The sequence below is a fragment of the Ovis aries genome, chromosome 20, assembly GCF_016772045.2.
Source record: "Ovis aries strain OAR_USU_Benz2616 breed Rambouillet chromosome 20, ARS-UI_Ramb_v3.0, whole genome shotgun sequence".
Classification (NCBI taxonomy): Eukaryota; Metazoa; Chordata; class Mammalia; order Artiodactyla; family Bovidae; genus Ovis; species Ovis aries.
The window spans coordinates 29,207,117-29,231,644 of NC_056073.1; the positions used below are offsets into that span (position 1 = coordinate 29,207,117).

The 24,528-nt window shown below is 40.8% G+C and overlaps 9 non-coding genes across 9 annotated transcripts; 6 read left to right on the forward strand and 3 right to left on the reverse strand.

Annotated features, from left to right (window-relative positions):
• Positions 1-339: 339 nt before the first annotated feature.
• Positions 340-411, reverse strand: TRNAA-AGC (transfer RNA alanine (anticodon AGC)). Its single transcript has one exon. It is a non-coding gene; the product is annotated as a tRNA-Ala (tRNA).
• A 2,366-nt stretch (positions 412-2,777) lies between these two features.
• TRNAF-GAA (transfer RNA phenylalanine (anticodon GAA)) lies at positions 2,778-2,850 on the reverse strand. The gene has a single exon. It is a non-coding gene; the product is annotated as a tRNA-Phe (tRNA).
• A 4,803-nt stretch (positions 2,851-7,653) lies between these two features.
• TRNAA-AGC (transfer RNA alanine (anticodon AGC)) lies at positions 7,654-7,725 on the reverse strand. Its single transcript has one exon. It is a non-coding gene; the product is annotated as a tRNA-Ala (tRNA).
• Positions 7,726-8,551: 826 nt separating this feature from the next.
• Positions 8,552-8,623, forward strand: TRNAA-AGC (transfer RNA alanine (anticodon AGC)). Its single transcript has one exon. It is a non-coding gene; the product is annotated as a tRNA-Ala (tRNA).
• Positions 8,624-13,636: 5,013 nt separating this feature from the next.
• Positions 13,637-13,709, forward strand: TRNAF-GAA (transfer RNA phenylalanine (anticodon GAA)). Its single transcript has one exon. It is a non-coding gene; the product is annotated as a tRNA-Phe (tRNA).
• An 876-nt stretch (positions 13,710-14,585) lies between these two features.
• Positions 14,586-14,657, forward strand: TRNAA-AGC (transfer RNA alanine (anticodon AGC)). Its single transcript has one exon. It is a non-coding gene; the product is annotated as a tRNA-Ala (tRNA).
• A 1,861-nt stretch (positions 14,658-16,518) lies between these two features.
• Positions 16,519-16,590, forward strand: TRNAA-CGC (transfer RNA alanine (anticodon CGC)). Its single transcript has one exon. It is a non-coding gene; the product is annotated as a tRNA-Ala (tRNA).
• A 1,648-nt stretch (positions 16,591-18,238) lies between these two features.
• On the forward strand, positions 18,239-18,311 carry TRNAK-UUU (transfer RNA lysine (anticodon UUU)). Its single transcript has one exon. It is a non-coding gene; the product is annotated as a tRNA-Lys (tRNA).
• A 6,050-nt stretch (positions 18,312-24,361) lies between these two features.
• Positions 24,362-24,433, forward strand: TRNAA-CGC (transfer RNA alanine (anticodon CGC)). The gene has a single exon. It is a non-coding gene; the product is annotated as a tRNA-Ala (tRNA).
• Positions 24,434-24,528: the final 95 nt, after the last annotated feature.

The following is a 24,528-nucleotide window of genomic DNA, read 5'->3' on the forward strand; positions in this document are numbered from 1 at the left end:
CTTAGTTAATGTAGGAGTGATTTCTCAGTGACTTACAGTGGATGGCTTTAAAAGGTGGACAAATCTGAAACAGAAAAACAGACATCAAATATGAACATATATATGGAATCTAGAAAAATGGTACTGATGAACCTATTTGCAGGGAAGGAATGGAGACGCAGATGTAGAGAGTGGACTTGTGAACACAGCGGGGCAAGAAGAGGATGGGAAGAGCTGAGAAAGTAGCATTGACATATACATACTATGCTGTGTAAAATGGATAGCTAGTGAGGCATTGCTATAATGACCCCAAGGCCATTTTGCTTAACACCAGAGAAATGCCACACAAGAAATTCCAGCTGGAGGTGCCGGGGATTGAACCCAGGGCCTCATGCATGCTAAGCACGCGCTCTACCACTGAGCTACACCCCCAACAGTTGCAACTCCTTTGTGGAAAATAATTGAATGGTAATAGCTATCTGCATTATTTTTCAAGAACCGTAGCCCAGTACAATCTAGCTCTGTTCTGGAGAATCTTGTCCATGTGTTTGCCCTCCTCACATGGAGCTCTTGGCTCTACGAGAGTATGAAGAGCTAGAAACCAGAGTAACATCTACTGACTTGCAGTGGTTTATTCTGTTCTACTCTAGGGATATAGTTGAATTAAGTAAGGTTCCTTACAACATTAAAGAAGACACTAAGTATTGTTTTGAAGATTATAAATTTACTTCCCTGGTGGCTCAGATGGTTAGGAATCTGCCTGCAATGGGGGGAAACCTGGGTTTGATCTCTGGTTTGATCCTTGGGTTGGGAAGATCCTCTGGGGAAGGTAACAATGTCCCCAGTAGAATTGCCTGGAGAATTCCATGGACAGAGGAGCCTGGCAGGCTACAGTCCATGGAGTCGCAAAGAGTCAGACACAATTGAGCGACTTTCACTTTCAGTAACAAAGTACCTAGGGAAGAAATCTGTAAACTGGAAAATGTCAGTAAGATTTGTTTTACAAATCATGGATAAATCAGAAATTTGAACAGCTTATTCTGGACAAGATGGTTGACTGGAATTACTGGGCATGAGTGAGGAGTTGGCCAGCATAAATGGATCCCCAAACCTAAGGGGTGGGTATTTCCACTTTTTTCTTGTTTTATGCCATTTAATTAATTGCTTTCAAACTTTTCTCGAATCTAGGAACAAGTTTGCTTGAACTGAATCAAGATGCCTTTTCCCAGTGAGTGCTAGATAATGAGCATCATTTACTTACCACCAGGTGTAGGAAGGTTTGAGTTTTGAGACATTGAAACTTGGTGGGTTTCCCAAGGGCAAGTTGAAATCCTGCTCACAGAACTCTAAGTTGAGTTCTGACCATGGTCAATATGACATGTTTGGTTTTTTGTTTTGTTTTTTTTTTTTTTTTCAAGCTCTCAAAATTTAAAAAAAAAAAAAAAAGGTGCCTTTAAAATATAGCTGGGGACAAGAAGTGGATAATATAGTAATAGCAATAGGTTACATTACATGATTATATCACCTCCTTGATAAACAGACTCCCCAAGAGGTGAAGTAACTAACTGCCAACAGTTCACAGCCAACGAGTAGCAGGGCAAGTTTCAAAGCCAGGCAGATTTCCTGTAGAGCACCTGCTCCACATCTTTTCTTCTGAGATGGGAATCCTGAAGTCAAAAGGCAACTTGAGATTAGTTTGGATTTATTCCTCTTTGAAAATGTCATTATCACTTATAGGGAGGTTTCTAATTTTCTAGGGAAATGGGGAAGCAAGAAAGTAATGAACTCACAATACTCACCATGAAATAAAATACCTCAAGTCCAGCAATATGGTCTGCAAACCCTGCTGTGACATTTTGTAAGGGACGTGACAGCTCTGGTTTTGAGATGCCTAAAGGAATGGAAGACAGAAGAGAGAGGAAAACAAAGCATTCCTGAGAGCTGGGTATTTATTATAGCATCTCTTTCAGACAGGATTTTCCCTGCCATAAATAGAATGCAAAGAAGCTTTGCACTAGGCTAATATCTATCAAATGAATTAGTTAAATGTATGTCCAGTAGCTAGATCTATAGATTACAATAGCTCACTAGGTAAGCTTCCAGAATTTTTTAACTGGGGAAAAAAGTTCAAATCCCTAGGGGCTGAGGTCCTTCTGTTTGAATTTATTCTCCAGTTATTTCTAACTGGCAAAAGCCTACTGAAACCTTGCCTGCTCTTAAAGTTGTGAGTATTTACAGTCAGATCCCTCCTTAGTGGTTGGTAAACTATTGCCAGGGAGCCAAGAATGGTTTGGGAACATTAAAAAGTTGAATAAATAAAATGAAAACTAGTATTAGTTGACACATGAAGTTTATATGAAGTTCAAATGTCAGTGTCCATATATAAAGTTTTATTAGAACACAGGCACTTCATTTACACATCTTCAATGGCTGCTTTCAAGCTACAACAGAGAGTGGCTGCAACAGAGACGATAAGTGGCACCCTTTTCTCTTGCCACTGCTGCTGTTCACAGTATACATCACAGTGACTCAGTGACTGTTGCCCAAGTTTTTCAGCGTCATTATTGCATAATATTTTATTATTTTTTTAAATCAGTAGTGCTTACTGCTCACAGGGTATTGATATGTTGGAGTACTATGTAAACTTAAAGAGGTCATAAGCTACCTTTGTTACCTTGGGAAAAAAAAAAAGTTGAAAATCTAAAAGTGGGCTTCAGTTATGAGCTCCTCCATGACTGAAATGTGGCACATATTTAACATGCTAACGGAATACACTGTATTAACTAAAAAGTTTAGAATGCCAAAACCCGGGATTGAACCAGGGACCTTTAGATCTTCAGTCTAACGCTCTCCCAACTGAGCTATTTCGGCCACTTGAAATAGCAGTCTTTGATCTCTGTTTTTTAATAATTAGATTGTTTTCAGCTTCTTTTTTGGGTTTCAAATTCTTTAAGCCTGATGGTCTAGTTGTCCAATATACTTGCCCACCCAGAAAGAATTGGACTCTTTCTTCCATATGTGCTGCTTGGATCAAGTTCCCTCTGGTGCGGGATGGTAGGTGGAGCAGGGAGGCAGAAGAGAGGTAATAGCAACTCATTCCGCTTCTCCACATCCTGTCAGTTGACCCAGACCCAGTTCAGAAACTAAAATCATAAAGGCAGTATTTTGGGGGGAAGGGGGTGTTTCTTATTTTTCTCTTCCTCTTGATCCTCCTTCTTTGAAAGTCTCCAAAAATGCTGAGAAATGGAATCCAATAACTCTGTAAGTTTGGGAAAATATATATGTATGGTAAGTCCCCTATATGCAAACTTTCAAAGAGGCCAATATGCGTTCCATCAATGTCAGACATGAGTGCTATTGCAGCTTCCCCTCCACCTCCTATTGCTGATGATCCTTCCACTCTACCATATCCCACCTCTTCTCCCTCCTCCAGGCAATAACTCTTCTTGCCTGTTCACTTGATTCCAGCCCCCTGTATGCCAGCTGTTGTACTATACTACTATACTGTACTGTAAGATTTAAAATGTTTTAATTTTTTGTTTTTATGTGTTCTTTGTGTGAAAAATATTATAAACCTATAACAGTATGGTACTATATAGTGATTGTATTAGTTGAGTACCTAGGCTAACTTTGTTGGACTTACAAACAAATTGGACTTACCAACTGACTCTCAAAAAAGAACTCATTCATATACACAAACATTACCAGACTACATACTCATCACAATAATTCTCAACTGACAAGAAAGCAACTGTCACAAAAATTAGAACATTTAAAATGGCATATCTCACAGACTTTCTTCACAAAAAAATCAATAAAATTTTTTATTAAAAAATTTTTACACAATTTAAAAGGTTACTTTCCATTTAAAGTTATTTCAAAGTGAAAGCATTAGTCACTCAGTCGTGTCCAGCTCGTTTCGATCCCATAGACTGTAGCTCACCAGGCTCCTCTGTTCATGGAATTCTCCAGGCAAAAAATAATGAAGGAGATTACCACATTTTTCTCCAGGGGATCTTCTTGACCCAGCAATGGAAGCATGGTCTCCTACATTGTGGTCAAGTTCCTTACTTCCTGAGCCATGAGTTTTGTTCCCCTGGAACCTGTCTTACATTCAAATTTGTACCTACCACTCCCCAATCCTACTACTGCCCTTCCCTCCCCCTGGAAACCACTAGTTTGTTCTCTGTATCTGTGAAGTAACATCAATAGTTGATTTTTAAAATAAGACAAATGATTTGACATGGTTTCCTTTGACTCCTGATAAGTCAACAGGTGTTACCAATATTATTTAGTTGTTTGTTCAAGGAGTGAGTGCTAGTTTGAAGTGACACGAAATAATCTGTGAGTAGTCTTCCTGGAAAAAACTTCAAGTGAGACTATTTTGTGAGAAGTTGAACAAACAATTCATTACAACATGGAGTGAAATCAGCTACAATATTTTAGAACTGGTTGCAGCTAATAAATAAAGGTTTATTTGAACATGTTTTAAAACTTGTGGAAAATGTAGGTCACAATAAGTGTCCTACAAATAAGTAGACATTCCCTGCCTTTAAACAGACTTGCCTGACTCAGACGGTAAAAGCATCTGCCTACAATCTGGGAGACCTGGGTTCGATCCCTGGGTAGGGAAGATCACCTGGAGAAGGAAATGGCAACTCACTCCAGTACTCTTGCCTGGAAAGAAGACTGGTAGGCTACAGTCCATGGGGTCACAAAGAGTCGGACACGACTGAGTGACCTCACTTTCACTTTTCCTGTCTTTATTCAGATACTTGTAAAAACTTTTGAATGTCATAGGTCATCGAACAAAGAGGTATCAGTGGAATCAATCATTGCCATTTTTGAAAATTTATCAGTCATATAAAATGAAATCTTTGGCCTACCCTGCTAAATCACTTGGCAAATAATTCATAAGCCTTAGTTCAGGGCCAAGATTAAAGCCCTGGAGGTGCTGGGGTTGAACCCAGGGCATCGTGCATGCTAAACACTGTGCTCTATCACTGAGCTACATCCCCTGCAGAAGGTGTCTAGGATATTCCATATGACAAGCTACCACTATTCCTGGGTCAGGGAAGAGCCCTGGGAGAAGATTCTTTGGAGAAGGGAATGGCTACCCACTCCAGTACTCTTGCCTGAAAAATCTCATGGGTGGAGGAGCCTGGTAGGCTGCAGTCCATGGGGTCACTACTAGTTGGACACAACTGAGCGACTTCACTTTCACTTTGCACTTTCATGCATTGGAGAAGGAAATGGCAACCCACTCCAGTGTTCTTGCCTGGAGAATCCCAGAGACCAGGGAGCCTGGTGGACTGCCATCTATGGGTCACACAGAGTCGGACATGACTGAAGTGACTTGGCAGCAGCAGCAGCTGTTTCTGAAACCCTCAAGAGAAGAGATTTTGCTTTCTGAATTGAAAAATGTCTGAATACAAAAGAGATCTTTCATAAGTAGGGGACCCTCCAAGGACTGCTGCTAGCTGACTTCCTGAGTGGCAGTTCCTGTCCACCACCAAGCGTACATTAGGATGAAATATTCTGTTGAGTTTTCAACTTCTTTTCTGTCTGCAAAGCTCTTAGAAAAATATAAAAGATAGTGGAGGGGAATACCAAGGCCAGTGCCATGAAACCTACTCAGGAAATTTAGGTCCACGTGGGGAGATAAGAGTGAAGTGTCACTAATGCGGATATGAAATGAAGACCAAGTCAGTCATAACTAAACCACTACACCTAGCATCTTTGTCTGGAAACGCAGAAGCAGCATTCTATCCAGGACACTGCAAATCTAGATCTGAGACCCTTAAGGACAGAAGACAGGAAAGAAGATTAGAAAAGATGCTCCCGTCAATATTGTGCCTGTTTCAGACGGAATGTTTTTCCACAAGAAGGTGAACATGAAGGAAGCCAAAAAGAAAAGTTCTTTGTAAGACCTCCCCACACCTGGGTAGGTCCTCAAAATCTATCTGTCCCTGAGGCACAAATAAGTTGATGTTTCCTGCCTTTATTCAACTGTGCATCATTGTCAACCCAAACACATATACTTTTTTTTTTTTTGTATTTTTGTTTAGTTTATTTTAAGGAAATCCTGTCATAAGTGGAAGAGGGCAGGAAATCATGTAATTTTAAAACTTCTCTAAACAACTGAAATTTAGCAAGGTTCAGCTGTTCCTAGACTAATGTCAGAGAACTGGAGAGATGAGAGGGAACGGAGAGGAGAGAAGGGATGGGGAGGCGATAGCATCCTGGAGGGAGAGTGGGGAGCGGGAAAACAGCTGCGGGGAAAGAAGAATCAGCCAAGCCAGCGCACGAAAACGAGGACACAAGAAGAAAGTTTGGGAATGAGCATTATACACCACTGATACTCGGATAAGGGAGAATGTGGATGTATCCGAAGTCTTTGTCTCTTCTGCATGTCGACAGGTTCGTCGCAAGAGGAGTCTTCCTTATTCTAAGCGAAGTAGGTGAAAACCTATGTCCTACGAGAATCCGATTTGTTTTGTTCCAGTTATCATAGTTTGAAAGATACTAGCTGCTCTTTTCCTCGCTGAATAAACAGGTTGAGCACTTTGGAGGGCCCTTGTGTAGCTGAATTTTTGTTTGCGGTGCAGTACTGCCGGAAATTCCCTGGCGTTTTGGCAACCCACTCCAGTGTTCTTGCCTGGGGAATCCCATGGACAGAGGAGCCTGGCGAGATACATTTTATGGGGTCGCAAAAGAGTCGGACACGACTGAGCGACTGAGTATGCACGCACACACTGCAGGAATTGATAGCTTTATAAAGAGCAACTGGAAAGCCACGTCCGGATTCCCGTGTGACTCCAGTGAGAGCAATGTTGAGCGCAGAAGCAGGGTCCACCGGTGGCTTTGGGCTTATGTATCTGAGGCAGCAACAGATTTTTAGCACACTAGCTTTGGAATGTGAGGGACAAATGAAAAAGAAATGTAAGCCGGACAGCAAACTAACAATTTTAAATACAAGTCCAAGAATACCAGTGTCAGCACCTTGGATAGCGCCTCAAACTTTTGACCTGAGGGTCGGACGTTTAAGAGTCTGAGCAAAGGTTCTTTAGCTCTTCCATCCTTGTTTCTTATTCTTAAACGCAGAAGTCTCCTGAAACTCAGTTTTCTTCTAGAGATCTTCGGGAGATTTTCAGTGTTCTCTACTACTTATATACTACACTTCTCCCAGTGGGAGTTCTGAAGAGCCACAGTTTGAGCAGAGAAAGTCTATTCAAACAATTAGTCTGTCCTCCTCTAGATTTTTGTTTTAAGCACAAATGATATTTCCATCAAAGACACATGAGGATCAGAAATATCTGGCTTCACTTTGGCCATTTCCGAAGTCCTCATGCAATATTGTTACCTAAGAATAGTAGAGGTGGGTGCAGGCATCCTATACACTGTGTGTACCCCAATACACAGCTGTGATTGCTCAAAATGGCTAGAGAGAAGATGGCTAAGAAAAACATGGACAAATGGTTTGAGTACACCCGCACGAATTATATCATTGTGTTCCAAAGTTGCAAAGAAAACTGCCACACAAGAACAAGGCAGGAAACTTTGATTGACTCATTCAAAAGACCAAAGACAGCAAAGACAAAAATGACCACAATAACAAACAAGCCAGAAGCTCTCCTAGATGGCTTACTGAGGTCTCCAATAAAGTCTCCCAACTGGAGGTGCCGGGGATTGAACCCGGGGCCTCGTGCATGCTAAGCACGCGCTCTACCACTGAGCTACACCCCCTTGCATACCTACGCTGCTGTCTTATGCAAATTACTCATGTGTTCTCTAACATCAGCACCTTCCTTAATATGGATGCTAAATTATATCATTTAACTTAATTTTTGCCACATGTTCATCCAACATCTCCCAGCCAGCATCTTTGATGAAATGTTTCATTTCTAGCACCTCCATTACTATCCTATTTCACTCTCCTAAACCGTGCTGCACAATGTTTCCCCACTTTCCCTTACTTTTTCTGCTCAATAGCAAAGTTAAATTCGTAACATTTCACTCCAAGGGCCTCATCATCACCGTTGAAGTCTGTCTTCCCAAGGAACATTTGATTGAAGGAAAATAAAAAGGAAGATCTGGCTCACGCAGGATCTCTCGAACCTGAGGCAACAAGCACAACAGACTCACCTTATCAGGCTTGAGGACCCAGTGACATTGGCAGCATCATTGAGGAGCACGAAGGGGAAAGAACAGAAAGAGAAGAAAAGCAAAAGTAAGATGTTCTCAGTCAATTATCTTTTAGAAGACATTATTCTTCCAACTGTTCGGGTTAATGAAAGAGTTGTGAACCAAGGAGAAGCAAACGAATCCAGTGACGATCCCTTCTCTATGCTTCTCTCCTCTTCTACCACCAACCATAATTATATTGTACAGTCACCAGAAATAGTAGGCGATAGATCATTATTCTTTCTGATCAAGTAAACTGATCTTTTACTTTGGGTGGAGTGGGCTGCCTAGAGCTCTTGCAATTTAATTCACAAGACAATTAGTGATTTTGCCTCACTCACCAAATCTTCAGTAATGTCGAATATGAATGAAATACCTTGACAAGATTGGGGGTGTAGCTCAGTGGTAGAGCGCGTGCTTAGCATGCACGAGGCCCCGGGTTCAATCCCCGGCGCCTCCAGTTAAACTGAGGACCACTACTAATGACAAAAATACTGGACGGTAGTAGTTGGTTTGTGAATCTTCAACTGTTGTGGTCTACGCTAAATAGCGTCACTCATCCCTCCAGTTTTGAACGAGGATCATGTATTTGTCATCAGGAATTAACCCCCTCAGTAATTTACACATTAGCTGACCCCACATTGGGGAAGTTAAGGATTTTATGCCATCAAGCATTCCTTGACATAACTCAATACACCTCCTCAACACACTGATTCTTATCTCTTTAAATAAAATCATGCCTTTTATTAATACATTCCAATCACAAAGAAACACCAGAAAAATCATGTAAAGACTTTGGAGTTCAAATGAAAATTATCAGTGGAATAGAGAGGGAGCAAAATATTCTTGTGTCCGGAGGCTGGCCATAACAGTGAAAAGACCCACTCTCACTTCCTCCCTCTGATTCATGTATCCACGGATCCTGAGAGAGATACATTGCCATTAGTCACTGATGAAGAGTATTTACCATATCCTGGATATCATTACACGCCCTCCCTCACCAAAAGTATTGTTTCTTAGCTCATACCATAACTAAGTATTCAAAAGGTCATTCCACCATCCAATCAGGTTAGTTGCTTCGGGGTTAGCTGCCTCCTGGTGAGGCCAGTGAATTCCAGAATATTAGCCCATTGCCGATTTTTTTTTCTTTCTATAAACTGGTTTCCTGTCTCAGAAACAATGCTGTAGGTGCTGTTGAATAAGACATTCAGTAAATTCGTGGCTGGTGGTTTTGGCAGAAGCATTGTGGGACATGCTGCTGCTGCTGCTAAGTCGCTTCAGTCGTGTCCGACTCTGTGCAACCCCATAGACGGCAGCCCACCAGGCTCCCCAGTCCCTGGGATTCTCCAGGCAAGAACACTGGAGTGGGTTGCCATTTCCTTCTCCAGTGCATGAAAGCAAAAAGTAAAAGGGAAGTCGCTCGGTCGTGTTCAACTCTTCGAGACCCCATGGACTGCAGCCTACCAGGCTCCTTCGTCCATGGGATTTTCCAGGCAAGAGTGCTGGAGTGGGGTGCCATTGGGACATGAAGGGAAATGTATGTACAGAATAAGTGTCTATTCCAGTGAGATTAGATATACATTGTGCTCCTAATACAGAAGTGGTCAAATGTAAGGAACCTGACACCAGGATAGGTAGTTGTCCCCCAGTGGAATAATAGCCCCCAAGTGAGGGCTCAAAGTTTGTGATGTTGGTAGTTTAGTCACTTAGTAGTAGTTTAAACTACATTATTTTGGTGCACAGAAGTCTATGTTGCTTCATTCATTATTAGAGAAATGTATGTCAAAACTACAATGAGACATCACCTCATACCAGTCAGAATGGATATCATCAAAAAAATGTACAAACAATAAACACTGGAGAGGATGTGGGGAAAAGGGAACCCCCTTGCACTGTTGGTGGAATGTAAATTGATACAGCCACTATGGGAGAACAGTATGGAGATTCCGTAAAAAACTAAGAATAAAACTTCCATATGACCTAACGATCCCACTACTGGGCATATACTCCGAGGAAACCAAAATTGAAAAAGACACACATACACCAATGTTCACTGCAGTACTATTTATAATATCTGGGATATAAAAGAAACCTAGATGTCCACTGACAAATGAATGGCTAAAGAAGAATTAGTACATATAAAAAATGGAATATTACTCAGCCATGAAAAGGAACTCATTTGACCCAGTTCTAATGAGATGGATGAACCTACAGTCCATCATACAGAATGAAGTAAATCAGAAAGAGAAAAATAAATATCATATATTAATGCAGATACATGGAATATAGAAGGATGGTACTGATGAATCTATTTGCAAGGCATCAATGGAGACGCAAACATAGAGAACAGACTTATGGACACAGTTGGGAAAGGAGAAAATTAAGAGAGTAGCACTGAAATGTATACTTTACTGTATGTGAAATGGATAGTGGTGTTGCCCAAATGGTCTGAGAGCAAGCGATGAGAATGAAGACAGAACATGAAATCTGGTGCAACGGATCAGGGGACCTGCAGCCTCTATTGGACTGAGGTGCAGAGTCCACTCTGAGTCCAGCTTGTATTCCTAATTGCAGACTACAAGACTTTTTTGATCTTATCTTTCCCAAGACACTATGCTGACATAGTCCAGATCTCCTTGTTTTCACCCCAGGCCATTCTCTTTTGGGCTAGTCTTGGGAACAATCAGCAAGTGCGTAGGCAGCATTCATGTCTAATTCCAATCTGGTGTTCCAAGTCCATTCTTTCAGGATCCCAGTCATACTCCCTTCTGGGTCTGGCCTTGGAGTTTGTAACAAGGAGATTATTCTTTAGAAAAACATGAAAGATAATCATTAACACAGTCTTAATATATGCTGTTTTTCCAGGTGCTATTTTTGTGGAATTTCTCAAGGCTGTGAAAGGACATTATTAGAAATTCCCACTACATATTGGGAGCTTGCTGTAGGATGCAAGGAGCTCAAACTGATGCTTTGTGACAACCTAGAGGGGCGGGATGGGGTTGGGAGTGGGAGGGAGGTTCAAGAGGGAGAGGATGTGTGTATACCTGTGGCTGATTCATGTTGATATATGGCAGAAACTAACAATATTATAAAGCACCTATCTTCCAATTAAAAACTTAAAATTAAAATAAGTATTAATCTCCAAATAAGGCATACAGATGGCTAACAAACACATGAAAAGATGCTCAACATCACTCATTATCAGAGAAATGCAAATCAAGACCACAGTGAGGTACCACTTCACACCAGTCAGAATGGCTGCGATCCAAAAGTCTGCAAGCAATAAATGCTGGAGAGGATGTGGAGAAAAGGGAACCCTCTTACACTGTTGGTGGGAATGCAAACTAGTACAGCCACTATGGAGAACAGTGTGGACATTCCTTAAAAAATTGCAAATAGAACTGCCTTATGACCCAGCAATCCCACTGCTGGGCATACACACTGAGGAAACCAGAATAGAAAGAGACACATGTACCCTAATGTTCATCGCAGCACTGTTTATAATAGCCAGGACATGGAAACAACCTAGATGTCCATCAGCAGATGAATGGATAAGAAAAGTGTGGTACATATACACAGTGGAGTATTACTCAGCCATTAAAAAGAATTCATTTGAATCAGTTCTAATAAGATGGATGAAACTGGAGCCGATTATACAGAGTGAAGTAAGCCAGAAAGAAAAACACCAATACAGTATACTAACACATATATATGGAATTTAGAAAGACGGTAATGATGACCCTGTATGCGAGACAGCAAAAGAGACACAGATGTGTAGAGCAGACTTTTGGACTCAGAGGGAGAGGGAGAGGGTGGGATGATTTGGGAGAATGGCATTGAAACATGTATACTATCATGTAAGAAACGAATCACCAGTCTATGTTCAATGCAGGATACAGAATGCTTGGGGCTGGTGCACGGGGATGATCCAGGGAGATGATATGGGGTGGGAGGTGGGAGGGGGGTTCATGTTTGGGAACTCATGTACACCCGTGGTGGATTCATGTCAATGTATGGCAAAACCGATACAATATTGTAAAGTAAAATAAAGTAAAAATAAAAATTTTAAAAAATAATAAAATAAAATAAGTATTAATAAAAAATGAAAATACATATGTAGAACCAAAAAATAGTAGTCTGCGTTGCTGGGCCTATATATGAACTCTGTTCTTGTCATCATGGTTACGTCGTTCATAAGCTCATTGGGCAATACAGTGGTGGCCAAGGAGAAACTTCCAGACATCAACAGAATGTGTCATTGTGTTCAACTGCCTCCAAGGAGGTTGCTTTCTGTAGAGCATTTACTTGAAAACAAACATCCTTAGGCTCTGCACATTTGGGGGATTCTGTCTACCCACCTATTTACCAGACCTCTCTGTCACCACTTTTTCTGTTTTCTCTCAATAATTTTCTCTCCAAACCCCTAATCACCTGCCAAACTATTAGCCACCTCTCATTAACTAGTGTAGATATCTACCCTACATCTGTCCTTCCAAGCAAAATGAACAGTCACATACCCTGTTTAAAGTAATGCCTACTGAGAGGGCTTACTTTCACTACTGGCCTACAGGTTCTATGGAAGCCGCTCACACTTGTGTGGTCCCAGTATATGCGCAGAATCATCTATAAACCAGATCTGGTTTTTGTTTTCCTTTTTCTTCTTTAGTTATCAGGAGTTCCCTGTGAAGTTCTGGATGTGGGTTGAAGAATAGAGGATTGTACCTAGGGTAGGAGCCATGGGAATATGAGCTACTTTCTCATGCAAGTGACTCATAAGCCTTGCTTCATATATTCTGTTTCTACTTGAAAATGAAATGATGCTGTGCACTATTTATTACCTCACAAAGCTAAATGATTTCCTTGCCTGAATCGCAAAGGAGCCAATCAAAAACTGATTTGGTCATAGTTTCCATTTTATTTTTGAAGAAAATTTTGTGAAGAAATTCTGTTGTGATGAGATTTGTCATTTCAAATTTTCTAACTTTATGACAGTTGCTTTCCTGTCAGTTGGGAATATTGGCTGGAGTATTTAGTCTGACAATGTTTATGTACGTGGCAATCTTTTAGCAAATTCACAGCATCATTAGCTTTTACTTCTCATCATTTTTGGAGATTGTGAGAGATGAAAGAATGAAAGAGAGAGAGAGAGAAATAAGAGCTACCAATAACATTTTTCTTAGTTTCCTTTAGTTTCTGAGCTGTGTCTGGGTCAACTGACAGGATGCTGAGGAATAGAGAGTCTTTCCATCGAATCCCTCATTGTCACCTCTCTTCAGATTTTCCTACTTTTATGTGTTCATCCCATGCTGCCAGGAATTGGCTCCAGTTGGCATACATGGAAGGCAATCAATTCCAGGTCTTTCCAAACAGGCAAATACATTGGACAAATAGGCAGCCACAATAAAAGAATCTGAAACCATCTAAAAACTGAAATTGAAAAAAAAGAAGTGTCAGGAGAATAACTCTTCAGGTAGCCGAAATAGCTCAGTTGGGAGAGCGTTAGACTGAAGATCTAAAGGTCCCTGGTTCAATCCCGGGTTTCGGCATTCTAAACTTTTTAGTTGATCCCCAAGGGCGAGTTTACTTCGGGTGCGTAAAGGAATGTTGTAATGGACTGACGATCACAAAATAGCTCTAGATTTTTTCTGTGAGTAAATTCACAGAGAATTTATGAAATCTTACTCCAGCCAAAATTTTAGAACTTTAATTTTTAGATTTTAGAACTTTAGTTCAACAAGTGTCTGAATAATCTATTGAGCCACTGACCTCTCAATTCAAACTGATGTTTCCAAGTTCTGAAACGGACAACAGAGCCATTATTACCATCCTCAGAGGAAAAGTTAGGGATCCTTGACGCTGGCCATCTTCTCATTCAGACCTTGTATTTCAGTCAACTCTCTGACCCAGTAGCCTTATTTTATCTATTAGTTTGTATTCCTATATTGTTTATTATTCATTTTAAAGCTCAGTGTTTCCAAGATTGCCTAGAAAGTACTGTGCTCTTTTGAGCGTGCTATAATCGTTGAGCACTTTCTTACATTCTGACACATTGATATTCTAGGTGACAGCAAATTTTTACCGTGGCTTTGGTTCCTTCTAGTGGGGATCTATCTGTATGAAGAAATTAGGATATGAGGCTAGTTCTCCTAGTCGTTCCTTAAGTATCGTTGATTCTAGGTTCTTTTTTTTCTTCTAGTCACCTTTTGTAGGTTGACAAACGTGAATAGATACTAGAAATGATGCCTTTCTGCCTAACATGAAGTTGCCCTTCTCTTCCTGTAGATGAGAAAGAGAATGAAATAAAGGGGTTTCAGGAAATAATGGAACTGTATGTAAGCAATCTTTGTGCTAATAATTTCAAGGTCTGGAAACACTAGGCAAATAGATATGCCATTAAGTTTTCTTCCCAAAAGCAGAGATAAGGGGGTGTAGCTCAGTGGTAGAGCGCGTGCTTAGCATGCACGAGGCCCCGGGTTCAATCCCCGGCACCTCCAGCAAGAAGTGGCTGATTCTGTGGTGGACATCACCTTGTGATGGCCTGCAGCTAGGTTGCAGGATTGATGTCTGGGGGCTACCATCTTGTTTTGGCTGGAGAAAAAGTGAAATATATCTAGTTTAGAATTCAATAAATTAGGCTTAAGTATAAATAATACAATTTTAATAGCTTTGTAAACTGTCAAATTGTACAGTTAAAAAGCAACCAAATTAAAAATTTAAATATAACAAAATATAGGAAGAACAGCATACTTATAATTTCTCAGATCTTCATGCACTTTTAAGTTGAAGTTGACAAACTATCTCTAATATATGACATGCTGTAACCTGGTCCTTCTGCACATGACTATGAATGAAACCAGAATGTCCCCCAAAGTATGCCTCTTTAACATACAAATTATCTTGAGCTGAAGACAATTAAGGTGCAAAAAAGTTCTCTTTATCCTTCCATGTCTGACCAAAAGCAGGATATAAATCCTCCTTTTACTGGAGAAAAACTCTTACCAGCCCAGTCACTAGTTCAGTTCAATTCAGTCGCTCAGTCATGTCTGACTCTTTGCGACCCCATGGACTGCAGCACACCAAGCCTCCCTGTCCGTCACCAACCCCCAGAGCTTGCTCAAACTCATGTCCATCGAGTCAGTGATAAGCACTAGAGGAATCTGCAAACAAACTTTAGTCTACTAGTTTCCTCCCCAGTATTTAATTCCCCACAGTTTACTGCCCTGAAAAGACAAAAACTGCTTTCTTCAGTCCTGTCCTTTATCTATAAATTTACTGTTCTTTGTTGGATATACTTCATTAGCTGAGGTGTTAAACTTGCACTCTGAGTCACTGTTTGTTTATGTGTCTCCTCAGTGATGCCTGTTGCATACATTAGAAGCACTGCTTTTCTCTGGTCAACCTGCCTTTATGTTTAAGAGTACCAGCTGAAAACCTAAGGTGAGTAAACTTTTGTTTCTTGCATTCTGTCTCTTCCCATTCTATTCACCCAGCAAGTTGGACAGCACCCCATTAGATCTACACACTATTAAAATGATTCAACTCCTCTGATCATGCACTTGGGAGTGACAGCAGTTACAAGATCCTCTAAAATAGATAAATCCTAACTTTTCATTTCTAGACTTCTTCGTGGAGAACTAACGGAAATCAGTGAGGACAAGTCTTTTTCTGAATTTCTTAGATTATGTGAGAGTAGAATGCATAAAATAAGCACTGGGTTTAGTTTCTAGCACCTTTATTCTTGCCCTTCTTTTACTCTCTTAAACTGTATTCGCACAAACTTTTCCCACTTTCCTCTCCATATTCCCTTATTCAGTTTTTCTTCCTCACATCAAAGTTAACTTTACAGCCATTTGCTCCTGACCCCTTTCCACTCTAAGGGTTATCCTCACTGGAATGTCTGTCTTCTCAAGGAACATTTGACTGAAGGAAACAAGAAAGATCTGGCTCTTTCAGGATTTTCTGAGCTCCAAACAACAAACTTGAAAGAGTCAGTCACATCATCAAGCTTGAGCATCAAATTCCGCTGACAGTATTACTGAGGAGCATGAAGGGGAAAGAACAGACTTTTTTTTTTTTTTTTTTAAGTATCTCTCAGAAGGCTTTATTCTTTCAGCATTCCTGGTTAATTAAATAACTGCAGGCCAGGAAGAAGCCACTACACTGTATATTTTAAAACTTCAGAAATAGTAACATTAAACTTGGTAGACTTTCTCTAGACAACTAATAGCTTTAAAAAAGAGAGAGAGAGAGAGAGAGAGAGAGAGAGAGAGAGAGAGAGAGAGAGAGAGAGAGAGAGAGAGAGAGAGAGAGAGAGAGAAAATATTTTATGAAACAGCCAGAAGACCGAGAGTACAGGGGGGTGTAGCTCAGTGGTAGAGCGCGTGCTTCGCATGTACGAGGTCCCTGGTTCAATCCCTGGCACCTCCATCTGTATTTTTGTCAACCTTTCTCATATTTACTCCCTGCGGCCTACCATTTTCCAGGGCCGAGAACCAGCAAAAGAAAGACAAGAAGGAAAGAAAGAAAGAGGATAGAATAAAGGGGAGTGGGATGGGGTGGTGATGTTGGAAATATCCCTGTTCCTTTAGTGAGTTATCTGAGCAGTCAGAGACCTGGATTTTCATGTGGCTGTGAAAGAGCAGGCCCCTAAGATGAGACTAGCACAAGGACTGAGAAAGATCCATTGGTATTGGAGAATAAGGAATCACTGGTATGTATTTTAGACTTTAGACTGAATTTGGACCCTGCAGTTTGTTGTTTCTACTTCAGGTGTCTTCCTACTTCTCTCAGCTTGCTCCAAAGTTTGCTCCATCACCAGCTCTCAGGAAGGCATTTCCATTCCATCACCAGGGAACGTCTCAGGAATGGGGCATTTTTCTTCAGTTTTCAAACTTCTCCTTTCCCCTAACTTCAACCTCCTCTGCCTCCCAAACTGCCTAAAAGACCTTAAAAATACTGCGGAAGAAGACAAAGAAAAGTATTGTGAAAGAGGAGGGTAAGGATGCGGTGGATAGAGGGGGATTTAGGTCCTTTCGGAAGGAAAGAGATGACAGAGCAAAAAGAATTCACACACAACCTGCCAAGAAATGCAGAGCGACAGTGCATGTCCAGCAAATCTAAGGCAGCAAAGCGATCGGACCCTTGGCAACTGCTTTCCTTATTGAGGCTCTGTTTTGAAAGACAAAAGGAGGAGGGAGGAGGAAAAAGAGTACACAACCTCTTTCGGACAGAATTTTCTCCAGAATGAGGAGAGAGCAGGGGAAATGTGTGAAAGGAGTCTCATTTAACGTCTTGTGTGAAAGGAATTAGCGCTTTGTAGCCTAGATAGCATCTGTCCCCTCAGGCACTGAGGCGCAAAAACACTTTTCGTCTTTTGTGTGACAAGTAACCCAGATGTGAATTTTGAATGAGGTCCGAAAGCAGATAGTAATTTATAATATTAGGAAACCCTGCAAACTCAAACTCTGGCAGGTTTGGGAAACCCTGACCTGGAGTGTCAAAAACCCGGAGCCTAGGTGGAGTGATCCGAGTTATTGGGACGATCTCAGGCGGGAAGCAGTATAGTGGACAAGGGTGGAAAGGCGACGTTTGAATGGGACAAGGAAGGAGGCAAGTTGGAATCAGCAAAGTAGGGAGAAGAGGGCGTATACATGGATCTTTAAATATGAGTAGGATTTGGGTAGATGGGTAGGAAGGACCTGTCCAAGCTCCACCTCTCTTCTTTGCATCCTATACCTACAAGAAAGTGTTGAAGTCTGTGTATTTTAGGGAAGTAAACAGAAAACTTCTGTCCCATAAGAAGATCGCACTCGTTTGTATCCAAACTGTTGGCTTTTGAGAGCATCTTGGGGCCCTTTCCATAGGCGAGCTCTTCAGAGGGAAGTCAAATTGTTTCAAATCTGATGTCTGTTGTGGTGGCAGCAGGTTAGTGAGTGTGGAAGTGGCCTCTGCCGGCTGCTCTTGGCTTGAGTATATGAGGTATGTGTGCAAGACTAATTTTTAACATGGATCACAATTGAAAATAATCTAATGAATTTACCTTTACTGGGCCGTCAGAAAGTCCCAACCTCCGTGAGCCCGGATAGCTCAGTCGGTAGAGCATCAGACTTTTAATCTGAGGGTCCAGGGTTCAAGTCCCTGTTCGGGCGATGTTACAATTTATTTTCCCTTACGTCCAAAAGATGTTTTCACTCTGCTCTGGGCCATACTCCTGCCTGAAGATTAAGTTATCAACCCTTAGAGAGTATGCAATCGAATAAACAAGGTTTTGAGACATTCGCTCAAATAAGCCAGAAACAGGACTCCTCCATGGGGGAATGGGTATGGAGAAGAATGAATTCCTTTCTGCTGGCGGGTAGTTTGTTGTGTTTTTTGCTTTGTGGGTGTTAGATCGAGCCTGGAAAGAGGAGGAGCTTGGGTTTGAACATGATCAAGGTGCCGACAAATAGCACAAAGCTATGGTTTTTCCAGTACTCATGTAGGGATGTGCCAAATTGGACTGTAGAGAAGGCTGAGCACGGAAAAATTGATGCTTTTGAACTGTTGTGCTGGAGAAGACTCTTGAGAGTCTCTTGGACTGCAAGGAGATCCAACCAGTCCATCCTAAAGGAAATCAGTCCTGAATATTCATTGAAAGGACTGATGCTGAAGCTGAAGTTCCAATACTTTGGCCACCTGATGAGAAGAATCGACTCACTGGAAAAGACCCTGATGCTGGTAAAGATTGAAGGCAAAGGAGAAGGGGCAGCAGAGGATGAGATGGTTAGATAGCATCACAAGCTCAATGGACATGAGTGTAAGTAAACTCTGGGAGATAGTGGAGGACAGGGAAGCCTGGTGTGTCCATGGGGTCACAAAGAGTCAGACATGACTGAGCGATTGAACAAGAAGATGCCTGCAAATTTAAGATTCAGTCTTGTGAAGGTATTTGGGAGCCACAGTGAAACCCCTAAGATGGCAACTTTGCAGAAATCTGTGACTAAGGAGGTTTTTCTTATCATGGAAGAGAGTGTGTAGAGCGAGAATGTAAAAGGGCTTATTGTGATTTGAAGATTGGGAACTCATTAATGGTATTTCCAGGAAAGTGTGTCTTAAGCCAGAGTGATCATGGACTCCAGATAGTATTATGTTCCTTGAACTTCCTTAGAAATCCCAGGAAATGCTTAGAAATCCAGGTCAGGTGATTGCTTTCTCCTTTTTGCTGGCCTCTGACTGTATGAGAGTTTTGTTCTTCTTCACAGAAATCCCATGAAGTAGATTTTGAACTTGGAAGGACTCCATTTGTCTGAAAGAGTTTGTCTCTTAGTTGGTCCAAAAAATTCTTCAGATCTCTAGAATGTAAAATAGGAAACAGAAAAATGACCGGTCTCAATGAGGGAGAGAAATAGGTGGGATGGGGAAATGGGGCTGGTTTTAACTTGTCTCTGTGTCTTGGTGTAAAGTACAACTAAGATTATGTCCAGTATCCTTGGTAAATCATTACTCTACATTGTGACAGAAAAAAACAATGCCAAGTGGGGTCTTGTATATTTCTGATATCAGCAAAAGTGTGGTAAATTGGGAAGCACTGCCCAATATAATGTGAATCATGCATGCCAACCACATATATAATTTTTAAATTTTCTAGAAGTTACATTGAAAAAAATAAAAAGAAACAAGTGAAATTCATAATGCATTTAATTTAATCCAATATATCTAAAATACTACTGTTACAGGAAGGGGGACCTGCTTCCAGGGTCCAAGAATGGGCTCACATTCACACTTGGAAATGTCAGAGGAGGCACATTGTGCTGACAAAGAAATTTGTTGCAGAAGGGGGCCTAAGTAGAGAGCAGCAAGGTAAGGAAACCCAGGAGAACTGATCTGCCACATGGCTGTAGTCTCAGGTTTTATGGTAATGGGGTTAGTTTCTGTGTTATCTCTAGACAGTCATCCCGCTTGGCCCATAATCTCAGGGTGCTCCCTGGTGGCATGTACATTACTCAACCAAGACGGATCCCAGGGAGGACTCTGGAAGGTTGGTCATCTTCTCCAGCCTTTGGCCCCTTCTGAATTCTCCCAGTTAGTTTTCAGTGGCAGCACCGTGTTCCTTATCTAGAACTCCTGTTGCCTGTGACAACTCAAGCATGCAGGCCTGGCCAAGGCAGGTGGTTTTGGTCAACAGTTCCCTAACTGTAGTGGGAATTCCTAATAATGTACTTTCATAGCCTTGAGAAATTCCACAGAAATAGCACCTGGAAAAACAGCATATATTAAGAAACGGTGTTAATGATTATCTTTCATGTTTTTCTTAAGAATAATCTCCTTGTTACAAACCCCAAGGCCAGACTCAGAAGGGAGTATGACTGGGCTCATGAAAGCATGGACCTTGGAACACCAGGTCAGCGGCAGGCAAGAACACTGCCTACACACTTGCTGATTGTTCCTGAGACTAGCCCAGAAGGGAATGGCCTGGGGTAAAAAATGAGGAGATCTGGACTATATCAGTGTAGTGTCTTGGGAAAGTTAAGACCAAAAAAAGTCTTGTAGTCTGCAATTAGGAATACAAGCTGGACTCAGAGTGGACTCTGCACCTCAGTCCAATAGAGGCTGCAGGTCCCCTGACTGATTGCACCAGATTTCATGGCTCTTTTCATTCTCGACGCTCACTCTGCGACATTTAGGGCAACACTTGACTTTATCATGTCAATAAATAGTTCACATATAACCAATAAGGATGTAATGTATAGCTCATGGAACTCTGCCCAGTGTTATGTGGCAACCTGGGTGGGAGGGGAGTTTGGGGGAGAATGGATACATGTACATATATGGCTGTGTCCCTCACTGTTAACCTGAAACTGTCACAACATTGTTAATCAGCGGTATACCAATACAAAATAAAAAGCTATTAAAAAAAGAATGAAAGAAAAAAATAATCCATGTAAACATAGTACCTAAGTATTTTGCATTCTTTTTTTCATACTAATTCTTTGAAATTTGGTGTGCATCTTAAACGTACAGCACATAAATTGGACTGGTCATATTTCAAGTACTCAAGAATCACCTGAGCTAGTGGTTACCATATTGGACAACAGAGTTATAAGAACTAATGTATTTGAATAAACAGAAGAAAATATATAAATGTGCAAAATTCTTACAAATTAAAGCAGTTCTGTAACTCACACTCAAAATCTATATGCAAAATTTCACTCATATTTATGAAGTATCCCAACTAAAAATTGCCACTTTGCCATTTGCCTCTCCAAGGACTTAAGTCATTAGCCACTGCAGCTGCTGACCTTCAACACACCGTGAAAGGAATTCAGAGTGGAGATCAGGAATGAGGCACTCTGTGCTCCAGGAAAAAACTGGCAGAACAGGCCTTCAAACAGATATTTTCAGGAGATTTTATGACCCCAAGTCCTTACATTTTCTTATATCTAGAAAAGCACTAAAATCATTAATGGTGACATCTGCTCCTCCTGACTACCAGCAAAACTCTGCCAAAAAGTGTGCTTGATTGCATGTACCCCCTTTCACGAAAATAATATATAATACTGATCTTCCCTGCTACCTGTTCAGAGCAGTTCCTCAGGGTTATCTGAGATACCACTCCCTGGCTATAGTCCTCATTTTGCCCCCAATAAAACTTAACTCAAACTCTCACATTGTGCTTTTTTTTTTTTTTCCTTCTGTTGACAGATGTTGACTGAAATAAAAATGGACAATGTGGGAGCTGTAAGTTTCAGTTTTATTTGGGGACTTATTAAGGACTAAAGTCTGGGAGAGGCTATGTGCAAATACTGGTAAATTGCCACTATGCAAGATTACCTGAACTCTTTCTGATAAAGTGCTAATATTTAATATCCTCCTACAATTCTTAGACAGAGGAGCCTGATGGGCTACAGTCCATGGGGTCACAAAGAGCTGGACATGACTCAGTGTTAGTTCTGTGTTAGTTCACCATCCTTTGTCTTTCCTATGCCTAAAGACTAATATATGGTTTGTGTGTGTGTGTGTGTGTGTGTGTGTGAATGACAATGATTTTCTTCTACCCAAATCATTCACTCATAAAAATACATGAGTTAAGACTTAGAAGTGAAAAATCCACTGGATATTTATTTCTTCCAGGGTATTCCTTCCAGGGTATTTCCCCCATTATTCTTGTATGCAAAAAGCCATATTTAAATTTTTGCTAAGTCAGTGGTCACATTTCCACAAGACTCTGAATCCCTCAATTTTCAAGAAACTACTTTGGTAGTCACCGGGGAGAGAGATCCTTCTATTCACAAGAAAATTAACTTCAGAGGGTTGGTATATACTTTAAAAAAGCTATTCAAGTGTGTGCATGCTTTGAAGACAGAGTACATCATAGTAAAAAGATAAAATATATATTTGAAAAGAGATTCAGATATACATATTTTCAACAAAAGACTTTATCATAAACAAGGTAAAATTTACATCTGAAAGGAAACTCAGATACACATTTGAAAAGAACAAGAGTCACTATAACTTTCAGGGGAAAGCAAAAAAAAAGCAAGGAGGGGAGTAAAACAAAGAATTTGTAGTTAGGCTTTAGATTCTCCTAATTGGTATAATGCTATTTTCATTATGAGAAACTCTGTTCTTATCAGGAGTTCTATGTTAGATTTATCTGTTAACAATTATCTGTTAGATTCACTTGTTAGATAAATTGTACAGTTCAAATATTATGAGTAAATACTCTATTTCTGACTGCTAGATCTGTAAACACCGAGCACAGTGGGTTATAATCGCCCACTATGAGTAAAGATGGCAAATATGAGTAGTTACCTGGACAAAAAAATTTTGATTTAATATCCCACAACTTACAGCAGGGTGAATTCCAAATGGTGTTTGAAATTTATTAATACAAAATTTAGAAGTACTTCAAAACCACAAGTAAAATTTTTAATAACTTTGGACTGGGGAAGGTTATTCCAATAATGAATTAAAAATCCAAAATTATTTAAAGGAACATTTGACAAATTTGATTTCAAAAGAGCTTCTGAAAGAGTGGTAAGAGTATAGGTAAATTTTCTTTAATCTATTTATGCTTTTCTTACTTTCCAAATTTTCTGCAATATGCATTATTTGGATAATAATAGAGTAAAACAAAACAAAGCAAAGCCTCCTCTATAGCAAGCAAAAGTCCACAAGCAAAGTCAATGAAAAATTTCAGACTGGGAAAATAGAATTGCTATTCATATAACAAAAGGGATAATTTCCCTGTTTCACTAAATATAGGCTTGATTATGATGTTAAAGAAAACATCCACAAAATCTCAATGGTTTAAACAATAAAGGCTTATTTTAGCACTTTATATATTTTCCCTCATTGATTGGCTGATGGCTCACCAATATTTTTCATCTGGGCTTTAGGATGATAAAGTAGTGTAGGGTAGGGGAAAAACATCTACCCGTCTTAGGTTCTTAGGTTGCAGATGAGCGCTCCTAACTGACCAGGTTTATTCTTTTGCGGAGTAGCCTGCGGAACGAGAAGCTGGCCAGTGGATAAAGGAAAGGGGGAAACAGGGAATTCGGGCTTCTTAAATCTAAGATTTTTCATGAAGCCACAGTTCGCAGATAACCACTCAGATTTCAGGAGAGTTAGAAGGTCTCTGTGGAGAGAGCCGTTGCCTCTGGCGACAAAGACTGGGGCAGGATTTTCACAGTTTCAACAATCTGGACATTTTTTGTTTGTGGTTTGGTTGTCGTTTGTCTTTTTTCCTCCAAACGAGAGCAAGTAGAAAGACGCAGCTCCGAAGAGTCATTTGACCGTTCAACCATTCAGCTACAAAGAAAAGGGTGGCGGAGTGGGGGGAACGGGGGTGAGGGGTGGGGGTGGGGGGCGCGAATCGCATTTTCTATGAGCCTTTGGCTTGTAGACCATGCTTCAGCGTTCTGAAAAAAACCTCCCAGTGATTTCCACATGGGATTCGATTTGGCCAACGCGAGAGAAAGCACTTGTGCTGAAGCTACTGAATGAAATTGGGCTTTGCTCTCAGTAACGATTTGAGTTGCGTGTTGTCACTGCATCTCCGAAGGGGATTACTTGGATAGAATCCGAAAGCAGCTTTAAGTGTAATTCATCCTCAATGATGGTTACTATCTGGTTGGAAATAAAAAGATACCCCAAATTGTGCAAAACGCATTGACCTTTTAAAAGCACAGGAATCCTACCCAGCAGCAGGTTTTCGCCAGGGGATGTAGCTCAGTGGTAGAGCGCATGCTTCGCATGTATGAGGCCCCGGGTTCGATCCCCGGCATCTCCATGCAGTTCTACTTTTGTTGTGGCTGTCCAATTCAGACTTTGGCCTTGCATTGTTAAATCAAAATATTTTAACTCTTTCTCATTTGGGGGCCATTA